Genomic DNA, 16798 nt, shown 5'->3' on the forward strand with positions numbered 1-16798 from the left:
TGCGTGGAGACCTCATAGCAGCCTTCCAGTATCTGAAGGGGGCATATAGGGATGCTGGGGATGGACTCTTCATTAGGGACTGTAGTGACAGGACAAGGGGCAGTGGGTTAAAACTTAAACAGGGGAAGTTTAGATTGGATATAAGGAAGAAGTTCTTTCCTGTGAGGGTGGTGAGGCACTGGAATGGGTTGCCCAAGAAGTTGTGAATGCTCCATCCCTGGCAGTGTTCAAGGCCAGGTCAAACAGTGCCTTGGGTGACATAGTTTAGTGTGAGGTGTCCCTGACTATGGGAGGTGGGTTGGAAGTAGAGGATCTTACAGTCCTTTCAAACCCAAACCATTCTATGAAGCTGTACTGGAGAGGAAGGTGAGGGGGGTAGGGAGCTAGAGACATGGGGCATGATATGAGGCTGCACCAGGTGACAGATTGAACCCAGTCAACCAACCTTGACCCAAGGGCTGCAGGCAGAGGGCAGGCAGGAAAGCTGACAGGACGTGTCTCCTCCTGCAGGCAGAGGATGGCTCCCTCGGCAGTGACCCTGTGCTGAGCAGGGATGAGCTTGATGCCCTCCTGGGTGAGGTATGGCACTCATGGACAGCAACAGGCATAGTCCAGTCTGGGGACGGACTATGTCTCCGGTGTGACCTACAGGATGACGTTAGGCAGGGGGTGAGGTAGAGATAGCCAGGACAGACAAGGGCGCAGGGACTGGGATGGATCTGGGCAATGACCTTGGGGCTGTCCTGCAGGGCGCCTGGGATGGGATCCTGCAGTGGGCATTCCAGAGCATGGCACGGCCCCTTGCAGACACCCACGGGCTCTTCGCCTAGTGCCTGCTGCCCTGAAGGCAGCGCCCACAGCACAGGCTGTGGAACAGCATTGCTGCAGGAACTGCAGAAGCATGATGGCACCCCTGAAAACAGGTAACAGCATCAGGCACTGCGACCATCGAGCCAGTGCTCCAACCATGGAGACAAGTACAGAAATGTGGGTACAGCTAATGACTCTAAGTAAAGCGTGGACAGGATAAATAAGCATCATGATCACAGAATATACAACAAGGGAAATTTATTTTAAAACTATACAAAATATTTTAAGCTTAGGTGGAAAAAAAGCCAAAAGTACTTAAAAGACTGAACAGCAGAGAAAAACAAAACCATCAAAAATTAAATCCCACCCATCCATCATCAGCACAAAACAAAGACAAAGGCCAATCAAAGAGCAAGAAGCCACATAACCAAGGAAGAATTCCCATCCAAGTACACCATGATCTCTACCACCGCCCTACAACAGCCGCATGGGAGCACTCCACAGACCTGCCCCTATGCAACACCCCACCAGAACTGGCTCCCACTTACATCCAAATCAGTATCCATTGATTTCTGAAAAATCTCTTTTCCAATAATCTCCTGGTTTCATTCCTAATTTCAGTGTTCCCTTTTGAACCTTTTTCTTTACAACTGGATGGTTTTTCAAACCTATTTCACATTTTGCGGTTGTCATTTTTGCTATTTCTAGCAGTTTCACTGATCCTCTGTGTTTCTTTCAAAGTGCCACTAATGCTGCTGATACCCAGCGACATTATTTCTGTTTTGTCTGTATTATTTCCCTCCAACTGGTGGGATTACTACTTGGCCTTATGAGCACCCCCTCAGCAACACGGCACGGGCGCCCCCCGCGGACCTGCCCCTCGCAATACACAAGCAAGAAAAAAAAGGGCTGCCATTGCTCGCAGGATCCCCTATCAGCTGGCAAAAGCCTACAGCACCCGGGATTCCCAGGCGGTCTCCCATCCAAGTACTAACCGAGCCCGACCCTGCTTAGCTTCCGAGATCAGACGAGATCGGGCGTTTTCAGGGTGGTGTGGCCGTAGGCATTCTCTCCTCTGCAACCACCGCTCTCGGCCCCCTCCCCGCACTCAGCCCCAGCACCGGCGCCAGCACCCCCGAGCACAGAGCCCCACACGGATCTGACCCCGACCCACCGACACCGCCTCCCCGCACAAACAACGCCACGCTCCATCCCTCATGTTCCCCCAACAACAGGAACAGGGTCGTCCGTAGACCTGCCCCTCCGCAGCACCCCACCGAGAAAAAGGGGTGGGAAACAGCTCGCAGGGCCCCCTGTGGCCTCAACATCCCGCAAAAAAAAAAGGGGTCTGCAAGTGCTCGCAGGGCCCATAAAAACGAAAACCACTCCGCATACAAAAAGAGGCTGACATTGCTCGCAGGATCCCCTATCGGCTGGCAAAAGCCTACAGCACCCGGGATTCCCAGGCGGTCTCCCATCCAAGTACTAACCGAGCCCGACCCTGCTTAGCTTCCGAGATCAGACGAGATCGGGCGTTTTCAGGGTGGTGTGGCCGTAGGCAGCCTCTTCTCTTCCACCACCGCTCTTGGCCCCCTATGCACATCGACCCGCACTCAGCCTCAGCACCCAAACCCAGCGGCACCCTGGTGACGTCCAGTCGCGCCAGCACCCCCAAGCACAGAGCCCCGTACGGCTCTGACCGCGACACCCAACACAACCCCCCCGCCCACGCAGCACCACACTCCCGCCCTGCCTCCTGCGAGAGCCGCACGGCCGCCCATCGCAACAGCCCAGCCGCGGCACCCTAAGCACAAACAGGGTGCGGGCACCGCCTCTCAAAAGCCTGCAGCACGCGGCCTTCATCGGTGGGGCTCCGATGCAGGAACTCCAGTCCAAGGGAGGTCACCCTCGCTAAGAGCAATGCAGCTCACCCCTGCTTAGCTTCCGAGACAAGACGGGATCGGGCTCACTCAGAGGGGGTCTCTGCGTAAGCACCCCCTATCCCGCCAACACTCCCCTCATCTCGCCCCTGCCGCGCTCCAGCCCAGCCCCACAGCCCCACCGGTCAAAGGCACGGGAACGAACCTGACGCGCACCTGCCCTGCGGCAGCTCCCCCGAGCACAGACCCCCGCATGGCCCTGACGCCTCCGCCCCCCCACATACCGCCCTGCACAAGCACCGCCACGCTCCTTCCCTGGCGCCCCCAGCAACACGGCAGGGGCACCGCAGCGGACCTTCTCCTCCGCAACAGCCCAGCAAGAAAAAGAGGGCCGAGATGGCCTTCAGGGGACACCAAAGACGGAACACCCTTGGCTTTATGAGGCCCCCAGCAACACGGCAAGGCCCCCACCCGCAGACCTGCCCCTCCGCAATACACAAGCAAGAACAAAAAGGGGCCGCCATCCCTCGCAGGATCCCCTATCGGCTGGCAAAAGCCTACAGCACCCGGGATTCCCAGGCGGTCTCCCATCCAAGTACTAACCGAGCCCGACCCTGCTTAGCTTCCGAGATCAGACGAGATCGGGCGTTTTCAGGGTGGTGTGGCCGTAGGCAGCCTCTTCCCTGCCACCACCGCTCTCGGCCCCTCCGCACACGCTGCCGACCCGCACTCAGCCTCAGCACCCAAACCCAGCGGCACCCTTGCGACGTCCAACCGCGCCAGCACCCCCAAGCACAGAGCCCCGCACGGTTCTCACCCCGACCCACCGAGCCCCCATCCCCCTACACAAACAACGCCACGCTCCATCCCTCATGTCCCCCAACAACAGGAACAGGTTCTCCCATGGACCTGTTCCTCCGCAGTACCCCACCGAGAAAAAGGGGTGGGAAACAGCTCGCAGGGCCCCCTGTGGCCTCAACATCCCGCAAAAAAAAGGGGTCTGCAAGTGCTCGCAGGGCCCATAAAAACGAAAACCACTCCGCATACAAAAAGAGGCTGACATTGCTCGCAGGATCCCCTATCGGCTGGCAAAAGCCTACAGCACCCGGGATTCCCAGGCGGTCTCCCATCCAAGTACTAACCGAGCCCGACCCTGCTTAGCTTCCGAGATCAGACGAGATCGGGCGTTTTCAGGGTGGTGTGGCCGTAGGCACTCTCTCCTCTGCCACCACCGCTCTCGGCCCCCCCGCACACGCTCCCAACTAGCACTCAGCCGCAGCGTCTAAAACTGGCACCTTTGTGATGCACTCCTGCCCTGCTGGCGCTCCTTGGAGAGGAACACGAGCTACCGCAGCCACATACTCCTTCTCTGTATATGCACTCGATTAAAGGCTGGGTAGAAGAAAAGATGCTTACTCTTCTCGGTTGTGTACAAGTGCACAACGTGCTCTTGCCCAGCACTGTGGATCTTTGCTTTCACTTATGAATTGTACCAGCCTGGCAGGGAAGCATGTTCCCCTGCTTCGGGTGATGATATAGGACACAATGCAGAAGCATCAGGCTTCAGTTTGGAACAGGTAGTTTGTGTGCATGGCCATAGATATCCCAGATCCTAGCAAATGCTCCAGAAAAAAAATATGCCTCAGGTATGGAAATGGCTTCGTGTGTTTATAGGAGAAGTGGAAGTGAGAAAGAGCTTGTGAAGGTGTGAACATATCACCTGATGGCCTGAGAAAGGGACTACCTGCAGTATATTCAGCATGGCATCACCTGGACCTAATGAGCTTAAATGATGGGAGCAAGATAGGAGCTGGCTGGCTTTGTGCCTCGCTCCAGGTCAGAAGGAGCCACAGATCAGGCTTTCCTTTGGAGGGCAGAGCATGTAAGGAAGTGGGTGTGCTTGTTTCTAGCTTGTTTTTAAAATGCAGATGAAGGAAAACAGGTAAGTGGTCCTCTTTGTAAGCAAATAGATTCTCCTTCTGACCTGAGCTCAACCAGCTGCTTGGCAGCCTTGTCTTGTGAAAAGCATGGAAAATGGGTTCAGTGCGCAAGGTTGATCGGTCATCCTGTAACACAGGGAGGGAGATCTGGTGTTTGCTGGAGTTGGTGATGTACAGGTCGTGACATGCACAACTTTTCTGCTCTTCTAGAGGGGGGTATGGAAGGGTTCTTGCAGGGGATGAGGCTACAGGGTTGTAAACGCAGCACCCTCACTGAAAAAAGAAAGGAGCCCTTGTAGGGCCCAGCTTACACCATCCTTCATTCAGGTCCTGTGAAACATTTTCTCTCTGTAGATACATGACCCTTGCTGGTCCTTATCCTCCAGGATGTCATCTTCTACCTTGCAGCTTCCTGTGTGGTGAAAGGAGAATTTCATATCAATTGCATCTTTTGACAGTGGGTCAGGCTTGAAGCTCAGCGCTCTGCCATTAGCTTGTGCTCGGTGTACAATGGACAGACTAACCTGGGGGGAAATTTAAGTAATGAGAATCTGGAAAAGCAAACGAACAACCGATCAAGGTGTGCTTTGGGAAGATAACAGAGGTGTTTGCAGAGGCAGAATGAGAGGTGAGCAAGGAAAAACTGCCCTCGGCAATGGGCTGGAAAAGTGTGTCTCCAGTGCAACTTGTTCTGAGAAACTCAGAAAGGGAGAGAAGGGGAGGAGCAGAGCGAGTGGGCTGAGTGGTTTGGAGTGAGTAACTTCTGGCAGGAAGTAGATCTCTTTAAACAGAAACAAGCCCAGTGAGCTTGGCTTGTCCCCATGCCAGCCCTGAGTGTGCTGCTGGCTTGGAAGGTCAGTGTGCATTGAAAGGTGTGCTTCTGGGGACAGAAGAAGCTCAGAATGGCTTTATTTCCATTCAGGCAAGTATCTTGCAGTGTTTCTCCTGCCTGTCCCTGGCATCCTTTATAAAAACAGCAGCAAGGCACTTCCGTAAGCCAATACCATTTCCAACCTGCGACAACCCCCTTCTCAGGAGCTGCTGCGGGCTGTCCTGCATGTCGGAAGAAGTGAACAAATTTAGCATGGGGGTATGTACTATACAGTTTCAAGGAGCTCTAAAACCTCATGGGGGTTTGTGGAAAGTGGTCTGTTGAAATACACCAACAGGAGCTTTCAAAATCTCTATCTTGGTTGGTTGCTCTGTAAACATAGTGGAAGTTATCTGTGCCCTGAGCAGATACATATAGGGGGATTCATGGGGGCAGAGCTATCAGCATATGGAAGAGAAGATGACACTTCTCAGTGGTGTGAATAGGCATGGTGAAGGAGGACGGCTGGCACATTGGTTCTCCTGTACCAGCAGTCCTCCTCTGCCTATGTGCTCCAGCTGATCGCCATGGCTGTGCCTTCCACATGGCTCTGGGCTGAACAGAGCCCCCAGCACAGGGGACACAAAAGTGGTTGGCAGGGGTATTAATCCTTCCACATGGTACCCCACTGTATCAGTGCAGGAGAGCCTCAGAAGGAGGGTTCTTGTAGCAGGGTGATTAAATCACCACAGAATCACAGAATGGTTTGGGTTTGAAAGGACCTTAACGCTTATCGAGTTCCAGCCCCCTGCCATGGGCAGGGACACCTTTCACTAGACCAGGTTGCTCCAAGCCCTGTCCAACCTGGCCTTGAACACTGCCAGGGATGGGGCAGCCACAGCTTCTCTGGGCACCCTCTGCTAGCATGTCAGCACCCTCACAGGGAAGAACTTCTTCCCAATGTCTAATCTCAATCTCCCCTCTGTAAGGTTAAAGCCATTCCCCTTTGTCCTGTCACTACAGGCCCTTGTCAAAAGCCCCTCTCCAGGTTTCCTGTAGCCCTTTTAGGCCCTGGGAGCTGCTCTAAGGTCTCCCCAGAGCCTTCTTTTCTCCAGGCTGAACCACCCCAGCTCTCTCAGTTTGTCTCCATAAGGGAAAATGGCATTTGCTTTGTCACAAGGCACGGAAATCTTGTGAGTCACTAAGTCAGTATCTGAAGGGCTTTGGCACATGAGCCTGTTTTGCAGCTGGGGTTATCAGTGAAAAGACATAAGCTAAAATCCCTTTGGGGGATGTTCCCATATTGTTGTTGCACGTCACCCAAGGACAGAACTGAAGTTTGACCTAGGGAGCTGCTCATTAGAAGCTGATTGTTAAGGAAGCTGTAGTGTCACTTGCCTGGATCTCACAATTGCCTTGTAAATAAACCTCTGCCCTGGCAGGTGGGTCAGACCTGAACTCCCAGTTGGAAGGCTTGGGCCCCTTCATTGAGTTGCACCTGTTTTAGAGAAGCACAACCTTGCAGAGCATATTAGTTTCTGTAACCACTTCACTGTTCTGGTCTGTTCCAGCAGGCCTAGGTTTATTTCCTCTACCGCCTGTGTCTTGAATACTTCATTCTCAGCTGGAAGTGAATTTGGAGAAGTACAACTAAAATAAACATCTTCTCTCTTTCCTTGGAAACACAGATCCCTGTTTGTCAGACATGTCTATGACCTCCCAGTTTAATGAGCAACTTCCTGATGCATGGGGTAAACCTTTCCTCTAGCCTCATATCAGGTGGAGAGTTCAGTAGATGGATGCATTTCCCACCAAGAGAAAGGCTTGGAAATCCACAGTGATGAACAGCCTTCATACAGATGTCTGCATCAGGCACCTGTGTCCTGCATAGTACCGTGGTGTAGGCGCTTGGCCAGTGATGGAGTGAGGGGCCAGTGCCCCTCTCCAGCAGTAGTGTATTGTTGATGCTGCTGAGGTGGTTCATTGCACTGGGTCAGGAGCTGGTGCTCCTGGTTTCATAGCACTTATAAACTCAGCTACAGACACTTCTGCACTGAAAAGCCTGTCTTATAGTCTTATTGATTTACTAGCATGTATTTTTCGGTTTTTAATAGAAAACCCTTTTTTTAAACAAACTAAACAAAACCCATCTATTTAGGCAAATCATATTAAAGAAATCAATATATAGGAATAGGATGGAATTGAGTGGTAAGAGCTCAATTCAACCTTATTTCTTTTACTGTGGCTCTGATTAATCAATCTTCTTTTGTTCCATAAACACATTTTTATTCTACCATCTTTTGTGCTTTTTTGCAAAGTGAGTTTATTTATGATGAATTACTGTGATATCTTAGGTAATGCTGATAACAAAAAAAATCTTGGATGTTAGTCCTCCAAATTGCATGCTTTCAAATGTTGTTCTATTTTCCCTAGGCCTATCTTATGACACTCTTTTGAGCTGTATCTTACATATGTTCAGTAAAATAACCATCTAATTGTAAAAGATGTGAGGTTTGTACTGTGTTTGTATAGATCCATCTATCACATGCAATGATGAGAAGGCTAATGGGGGTATGATTGTGTTCCCTTTCCATGTTTTTCAGTGAAAAGAAGCATGACTTTGCTTTAGTACAGTGAGAGATGATAGACTTTGATGTGATAAAACACACTTTTTCACTAAAAATTAGCTGCACTTCAGTGGGTGCAAGGGGTTGAAAACCACATGGGTAACAAGGATATATTCAGGCTTGAATAACTTTATTCCAAACCTTTTTATTCCCTTTTGCTTCAGGAAAAACAGCAATGCCTGGTAAACATGGATTAAGAACAAACTTCCTGCTGCTTCAGCAGTGTCAATCAGATGAGGCTGCATTTGCCAACATTTCAGTTATTCCTGAGGTTGTTAACAAAGGCAGAGAAAAGGGAGGCCTTCAGCAGACATCCCTGTATCGTCATCAAGCTCTAAAAGCATTAATGAAATCTAACCTGCCTGACACTGGGTTAGAGTGGGCAGAATGGATACATAGAAATACACAGTCCTCTCTGTAAGGTCATTGTAGAAGGCCTTGTGCAGGAGTGCCTCAAGTTACCAACGGTATTTGGGTTATGTGGATGTGCAAGACAGGATCTTGCTCCCCTGTGTGTGAGTTGCTCTGGTTTGATGAGAACAAATTACCAGACTTGGGCAGCTCCCCAAAGCGAAGGCAGGTAGTGATACAATGCTTGTATAAATCTACTTCCAGTTCTTATGAGGAAATGGGATCGTGCGCACTTTGGCTTTAATCCTCTTCTACTGTTTATTTTACATCTTTCTTTTAGTAGATACTGAAATTCTTGCTCCATTGTTTATCCAGTTTGGGCTGTGTGACCGTGTCAGCTAATAATTTAGAACAAAATAGGATCCTCTGCGTTCATTCTTCCCGTGTCTCCTTTGACAGGATGTTTTTTCTTCTTGGATCACAGCAACTGCTGCTAGAAGTGCTTGTGGTTGGCACTCAGTGCATTTTTACTACATTTAGATCATAAGTGTGACACTTGAATGAATCCTCATCATTCAGTTGATGTCTTTGCCTTCAAAAGCACTCCAGGCTTTTAAATCTCATACATGGGAGGTATTTTGCAAAGGTTCATTATGTGTGAGCAGTAAGCTTTGATTTATTTGGTGAAAACACTCTTATTGTATGTAACGCTACCTGCTGTGGGATTGTAAGCAATGAGAAGTCTCATCTTTTAGGAACATTGAATGTGACGTGGCAAGTGTACTGCCATTAGGGTGTAGCAATGGGCATCCTTTGAGCTTGTTAAGATCTTCAGCTTCATTTTTGTCTTTGGCTATAGCTGTGGCTTAGTGCACTGTAGGTGTGCAGCTGGGGGATGCTGTCTGCTACAGAAGCCATCAGCAAATTTGTGGTGGTGCCTCATAGGGGCTTTCGAGGTCTGGAGCATCTCCAGTGGCTGGGGGAGGACAGCTCTGCAGCACGGGCTTTCTTCCCACTCTCGTGTGGACTCAGATATCAGATAGTTTCATTTTACTGTAATTCACTTGGGCTTATTTATATCCTAAAGTGGAGTAAAGACCACTTACTCAGAATTAAAGCGGCTTCATGTAGATTAACCAATTCACTTTAAATCTGTACCTCTTAGTTAACTCAGACTGATTTCCCTCTGTGTGTCTTCAGTGTCCTGTATCATGGCAAATTTAGAGTGATGTCTTAATGTTTCCTACTGCTGCTAATTCTTACATGGAAAACTGACATAAAGGTCAGGAATAGCTGGGAAACTCTGCAAATATCTGCCATACTCAGTTAAGGTCATGACTACGTCTCACATCCACCTCAGAAGAAATTGGATTGACCTTTAATATAAAGGCAGTGCAACTTAATTGCAACTTTATTAGATTAGAATCTGGTTCTCCAGTAAGTATTCAAGTAGCTGCAGCTATGAATTCACCAGGGCAGAGTCTAACCGGGTATATCTGATAGCTTGGAGGCACTGTTTCCTGGTGAACAAGCAGTGATGTCTGAAGGTGGTTCAGCTGCAGCCATGGCTCAGGGGTGTCTGTGCTGTCCATCTGAGAGAAATACAGCAGCTTTGCTCACAGAAGCCCTGGGCTGGTGTGCTCAGGCCATCACATACCCAGTTTGGTTGAGCGCTTTTCTGCCTCTACCTCCCTTTATTTGACTTTTATCTGGGATCATCCTCCTAGTCCCGTGAGTGTCCTTGTCACCTCTCCAAACAATCAATAGTGTGGTGGTTTCACAAAACAAAATCCCAAGAGGAAACAGTCTCTCAGCTGAGATTCCCAGGTCATCCCGGGGATTCAGGGATTAACCCCAGTAAGAACTTTGTGCCTACACCTCCCAGGCAGCTGTATGTAGACTCAGCTGTGCTCACTGGTCCTGGATGCTACTGAGCAATTTCCACAGCCATTGCTGAAAGTCCCTATCTTACTTTCCCAGCAACACGACAACTCTGTTATTCCTGCACAAGCCTGTGTCAGCAACATCAACCAGGAATTTGCTGTGTCCACACTGACCTCTACTTAAACCTGTGCTTATTGTTTGTTGCACTGGTCTCTCTGCCATTGATAAATGTAGGTAATGGGTTTGCAGTGTGCTTCAGGGGAAGCTCTTAACCCTTCCAAGTGTTACTGTGCTGTTTGCCCTTGGTCGATGTTCAAAACTCAGATCAGGACATCTGTGGGCGCACACAATACACCTGGGTATTGCTTGGAAAGGTGCTTAAATTGACCTCAGGTGTATCCTGTGCACAAAGCAGGTTGCCAGGGGAGCCTGGTGAGTGGGGACAGGAGCTTCAGAGTCCATGAGAGCTGGTGGCACAAGAATATCCTCCCTCTGCAAGCATGGGCTTGCTTGGCAAGGGCTGATCAAAGAGAAGTGGAAGCCCAGCATAAAGCTTCCCACAGTAAGTCAGGAGGGTGCCTGCAGTAAGACGTTTGCCTTGGAAGCTGTTCCTGGGGCTTAAGGAGAATTTCCTTGAAGCTGTGAAACAGTGGGCAGTGAGGCAGTGGCTGGTTTAACAGGAGCTTGTGGTCTCTCCTAGTAATGAAAAAAGAGTTTGGATTGGAGAGGAAATACTGATGTTTATCGAGGAAAATAAATGCCTGATGCTGCCATCCAGAAATGCTCCAAGATTAAGTTAGATTTTAAGGAACTTTTTTGTATCCCTTCTAAAATGACTCTTAGAATTATGCTTAAAAGCTTCTCACTGCAGTCATAAAACCCAGGAGCAGGTTATCTGTATTCGTAACAGAAATGTTTTCACTTAATCTTTGATTTGGAGCTTAGGCTCCCCCATGCATTCAGTGCCTTGTCATGGAAACAAGAGAGAGGAAAGCAAGTTGCCAGCTTTGTGTTCCATTTTGGCTTAATGCTCATCCAGGAGAGGAGCGCAGCTTTCTCCTGGCAGATCTGGTGCTTTTATTCCACAAATCAGGTTCTTTACACCAACGTGACAGTCCTGGACCCAGCAGGTCCGACTGCAGCACAGCACAGGGAGAGGTGGGGGAGAGCAAAGCTGGAGACAGGGCTTTAAATGCCTTGAGTCAAAAAAGCAGCAAGGATGCTGGTTTGTCGCATACAAACTTCTGCCTTGCGGGTTTCCCCATGTGCTGTTACCTGGTCTAGATCTAGTAAGTCAGGATATGCTGAGGCTTAGGAGTGTCATTGTCCAGGTGACAAAACCCCAAATTCCTTCATCTGAATCCAAGACAAACTTTTTCTAGTGCCCCTGTGCGATGCTAATTAGGCAAGGTCCATGCTGGTTGGGTTTGTTAGGGTCCAGGTCTTCCCTATGTGCAAGAGACCAATTGCTAAGTGCCTCCAAGATGTCTATATCTGCATTACTTTATATCTGTATCCCAGATGTGCTTTTGGTGAAGCTGGGATGCTCTTCTGTCTCCTGCTGCAGCCCAAAGCTGAGCCGGAGTGGGGGGCAGAGACAGGAACCAATTTCAGATAGCTGGGGTTAGTGTCAGGTGCACAAATGCACTTATTCCTGAGGCTGGAAAACCTTCCTCAGGATTCCCAGGAAGGAAGCAAGCGTGTCTGCAGGTGGTGCATGGAGGGCTGGGGGGTCTCACAGTAGCAATTGCACATTTATTCTGTGACCAGAGCATTCTTGGCACCTGGTTTCTTTCCTGCGTGCCTAAATGTGATTTTATGGTTGATGGAACACCTCGTGCACAGGGAGGAATAAAACATCTGTAAGGAATGGCCTTTGCCTCCAACCCCTAATTAACTGCAAGCAGAATTCCATCCTTCTGCACAAGAGAGGTAGCTGGAGGGAGCTGAGCCTCATGTTTGGGTTCACGTAGGATCTGCTCTGCTTTCCCTGCTCAAGGTTTTGGGTCCCACCTACACTGCCCCTCTGCTCACTTCTTGTCCAAGCAGAGATTCAAAGGCAAACGTCTATGGATTACTCAGCTAAGAGATGTAACTCTTTCTTCTCAGGGCACATGAAAATGCAAAGAAGTCTTCAATGGCATTAATACTTTTTTATTATCAAAGCTTGAAAAGAGTCCACCCAAGCGATGTCTTTTTGTAGCCAAGCATTTCCTTTTCCCCAGCCTTCCCCCTGTGCTGTTTCACCTTTCAGTCCCTCTGTTACTGAGGCACAGTTTGGGCTAACCTGGAATGCTGTAGAGACTTCCACCTTGCTTGGCTGTGCCACAGGAGAAGGGAACCAGATGACAAATGTTAGAACCATTCACGATGTTCAGAATGTCTTGTGTTCCCATGAACGCTTATGCATTGAATTGTATTCAAAATCACACAGCTTCAACCCTAAGTGTGCAGTATGGTCATATGCCTTAATGAGTTGGGTTTACACCAGCATTATCCCAAGTTTGCCTGTTCATACAGAGGGGACACTAACAGCTCCCTTTTGGTGGGTCCAAATGAAACTTCAGACCCTCAGGCTGTGCTCTCAGTTCTGCCCAGTTCCAGGAGCTGGGTGAAGATTTGCCTCTGCAAATCATCTCTTGTTTTCCAATAAATAGAGGCTGTGCAAAATCATAGGATCCCAGGCTAGTTTGGGTTGAAGGGACCTTAAAGCTCACCCAGTTCCAATCCCCTGCCACAGGCAGGGATACCTTCCACTAGAGCAGGGTGCTCCAAGTCCCATCCAACCTGGCCTTGAACACTGCCAGGGATGGGGCAGCCACAGCTTCTCTGGGCACCCTGTGCCAGTGCCTCAGCACCCTCACAGGGAAGAACTTCTTCTTAATGTGTATTATAAATCTCCCCTCTGTCATCTCAAAGCCATTAAAACCACCTCCCATGGTAAGTGTATTAGCAAGAATGATACTGTGGAAATTTGACCAAAAGCACTTAAAGCTGTCTGTAACCAGACAAAGGTGATCTTGGGCTGTGTCCCATTGGAAGAGGACCACACAGCACCTGCAGGGACCTTCCTTGCATGGGCAGAGGGACCAAGCCTCACTGACTGCTTTCTGGAAGCTGTGGTTTCCAGTATTAACACAGACCTCTGCCAAAGTGTACAGGGAGGCAAGAGGGGAGGGGATAAAAAAGCCCATTTCCATCTGTTGTGCTGATGTCTTTCCCCTCTGCTATTGTAATTGTTCTCATCTCTGAGCGGGCTTGGAAGGCGACAAATGCGTAATAACAAGGGCCTTGTGCTGTGCAAGGGAGAGAGCTCTGAGGCTGGAGTGTGCCCTCAAAGTTCTCACAGCATCCTCTCACACTCACCTCTGTCCTCACAAGGGTGGACCACATGATTTAAGATTAAAGTTTAAATTCAGCTCTTCACTTGCCTTTATAAACATAGAGGGCTCCATCACTGTAAGTAGAGGTCTTGTGATCTCTCAAGGGGGTTAATGATTAATTTCAAATATCAGGATGTTAAAATAGCTCATTGTGGTGGTTGTTTGCAAAAGCTCGAGTGCAGCGTTGGGGGAGGTTTCTGGATTCCAGGCCAAGGGCATGGTGCAGCGCTGCTGAGAGCTTTCTGGATTCTAAGCGTTGCCTTGACCTTCTCATACCGAGTCTCCTGTAACACGGTTGGTGTGCTTTGAGGAAGGAAGCATGTTCTTTGGAGTTATTAACCTGCAGTGAGAATCAATGTTAACATACTTCAACACTACTTATGTTCACACAGGTTTGGTACCCTCATTATGTATCTTTCTTTGCTGCTTTAATCAGTAATGACTGTGATGATAGCACATTCTGCTGGTTGAGAGTGCAGGTTTCTCAAACATGATTCGGAGAAAACTCCAGGAACAAACTTGCCAACAAAGTTTTCAAGCTGACAAGCAGGTATTCTTTATTGCGGCGCCGGGAGACACGGGGGATAAATCCTCCTAACGTGTGTCTCCCTAATTGCCCCACAAGCTGTCCTTTTATAGCCCCTGGGCATACATACATATTCATGAGGCTACATATGGATTACATCATTTTCCAGAGAGTTCCCCGCATGCGTACAGATTTGTGGTGGTGGTCTCTGAGGGTCGTTTACTTCTTCCAACGATCTTCATCACTTCTGGCAGCCTTTGAAGCACGCGCAGTAGATGCTCATACCAGTTTAATTGGTTCGTTAGCACCAGAGACATAATAATCCTCCCATCCTCCTACTTATCTGTTAGTTCAACTGTAGCCCATCCTGGACACCTGCAGTTCCCAGATACCCCTTATCCCTGTGTCCTGTTTTTCTAGGCTGTTTTTTTCTTAAAGCTATGTCAACTATAACGATTTATCTTGTGAGAATTCTCAGTATGTTCTCTAGCTGCACTCTCTTCACATATTTTTCTCTATGTACCCTGCACCTCAGTAATTTTCCATTGCTACTGTTACAAAGCCATCAAACTTAACACTATTTAAAGCTACTTCTAAAGATTTCTATATACCATTTTGTAATTTCGTGCCCCCCCCTTGTCTCAACTTCCCCCCTTTTTCTATCCTTTTGCAAATTCTTTTGCAACTCTCTTTTCTTTTCTATATATTACAATTACCATCAAAAGTCTTTTTGAAATAGTTTCCTGTTTCTACTTGGTGCTTAATTTCATTCCTTTTCCACTCTTCATAATTTGTCATAGACCGTTTGCAACACCAGAGGGAACATGTATCATACCACAAGTAATCAATATTAAAGCAATTAACACCAGTATTCCTGCAACTAGTTGCCTCAACCAGGAGAGATCGGGTAACCATGAAGTGAACTTTTTCCATATTTCTATACGTGATTTCTACATATAAAATCGAGTATTAGCACAATAGGAGCCTCAGGATACATTCACCCAAGGCTGTTCAGAGTGTCTTTGGGATCTTCAGGCAGGCAGGGTCCACAGCAAAGCCCAGACCCTGTGGCTGCTGCCAGCCATGAGAAAGGGTGTCCTGGTGCCTCCCCTTCAGCCTTCCTGAACGCTCTACTCTGGTCTCCCAAAGAGCACAGGCAATAGCTGTGCTCTGAGATGAATATGACTTAAAAGCAAATGAATTGGTTTAGTGCTGGTGTATGTCATAACAGACGAGTCTATCTGTACAGCAGCTCTGTGCTGATACGCGCTCTTAAGTGGGACCTTTGCAATTGCAGGCTGGCTCAGACAAATCTCTTGGGCTCCCCTCTGTGGAGTATTTGCAGAGCTGAACCTCTTCTAATAGGGCAGACGGAGCCTCCTCTGTGAATCCAGATTGCTGGTGGTTTGGTGATGTCAGTTGTGTCTTCACACTGCTACAGCAGCTCTCGTGGTTGACCATCATGGGTCAGGGAGCACAGGGCATGCAGATGCTCGGGGAACCAAGAGGAGAGCTTTGTGGGGCAGCAGCAAAGGGGTTTTGTGGTGTGTTTGAGAGCAGCATCCCAGCTGTCATCCCTTTCTGTTGGTGGAGACAAAAGTGACTGCACTGCAGCAGGGCTACATTAGCATTAGCAGCTGGGCTCTGTGCAGGCAGCTTTGCTGTTGTGCCACAGCGTTGAGTGTTATTGGTGTTCAGCTAGTATCAAAAAATGCATTTCCTACACCAGTACTTTGCTAATGCCTGAAAAGCAGCAGGAAAGGGACCAGGCCAATTCCTACTGGGTTTCCCCACTCTACCGTTTGTGGTTCCCACCAGTGTGTGTGTCTTCTAAGTACCTGGTCCTGTTGTGGAAGTACAGGCTGTGTTGGGTGGGCCCTTAGCTGGTGATATCTGTGGGTCGTGAAATAGGCAGTGGAGACATTGAAAGGGAAGTTGTGAGAGTGGTGAGCTGGTAGCAGAAGCCATCAATGGCAATGTGGCAAACGAGTTTCTGTCTCTTATTAACAACAGGAGAGGTAATAATCCCGCTACTGCACTAACTACAGCCAGTGAAAATATGGTAATGAAAATAAGCCCCACTGCCAGTATCTGAAGAGTTACAATTTGCATTTATAAAGAGGCTTATGTGAATAGCGATTATTATTTTGTACATGGCTCTCTTTTGTCCCATGTATTCTGATCTCAGCAAATGCTGGTGTAATTGATCACAGAGGATTAAATGCTGCAGGGAAAGGACCAGGAAATCGTGTAAAAGGAAAACTGGTTGGTTTTGACTTTAAGTAAACTCGGGTTGTGTGTCACAAAGAGCATGCTGCCTGCTCAGTCATCATAATGCCCACCAGTATTCCCTTTCCCAGAGCTGCGTATGGTTGTCTGCCAGTAACACACACAATACACTCTATTAGTTTACCTTGTCCTGGATGCCTGGAGTGAATAATATTAATTACTGGAATTATTATTAGTAGTAGTAGTAGATTTATGTCCTCTACCCTTTGGGTTGGGCCAGTGATGGTAATGAAGATGTGGTTTTGTTGGCAGATCAGCCTAAATTCCTGCAAAAGCCGCTTCTGTAGCTGCTCGTAG

At 48.6% G+C, this 16798-nt stretch overlaps 4 non-coding genes across 4 annotated transcripts; all 4 read right to left on the bottom strand.

Annotated features, from left to right (window-relative positions):
- Positions 1-1756: 1756 nt before the first annotated feature.
- LOC133212777 (5S ribosomal RNA) lies at positions 1757-1875 on the bottom strand. The gene has a single exon (XR_009725593.1). It is a non-coding gene; the product is annotated as a 5S ribosomal RNA (ribosomal RNA).
- A 376-nt stretch (positions 1876-2251) lies between these two features.
- LOC133212787 (5S ribosomal RNA) lies at positions 2252-2370 on the bottom strand. Its single transcript, XR_009725603.1, has one exon. It is a non-coding gene; the product is annotated as a 5S ribosomal RNA (ribosomal RNA).
- Positions 2371-3244: 874 nt separating this feature from the next.
- LOC133212788 (5S ribosomal RNA) lies at positions 3245-3363 on the bottom strand. The gene has a single exon (XR_009725604.1). It is a non-coding gene; the product is annotated as a 5S ribosomal RNA (ribosomal RNA).
- A 420-nt stretch (positions 3364-3783) lies between these two features.
- LOC133212789 (5S ribosomal RNA) lies at positions 3784-3902 on the bottom strand. The gene has a single exon (XR_009725605.1). It is a non-coding gene; the product is annotated as a 5S ribosomal RNA (ribosomal RNA).
- Between the last annotated feature and the right edge of the window lie 12896 nt (positions 3903-16798).

This window comes from Neopsephotus bourkii, unplaced genomic scaffold (genome assembly GCF_033783945.1).
Source record: "Neopsephotus bourkii isolate Nb327-2 ecotype Australia unplaced genomic scaffold, CSIRO-AGI_Nbou_v1 NB_739, whole genome shotgun sequence".
Lineage (NCBI taxonomy): Eukaryota > Metazoa > Chordata > Aves > Psittaciformes > Psittacidae > Neopsephotus > Neopsephotus bourkii.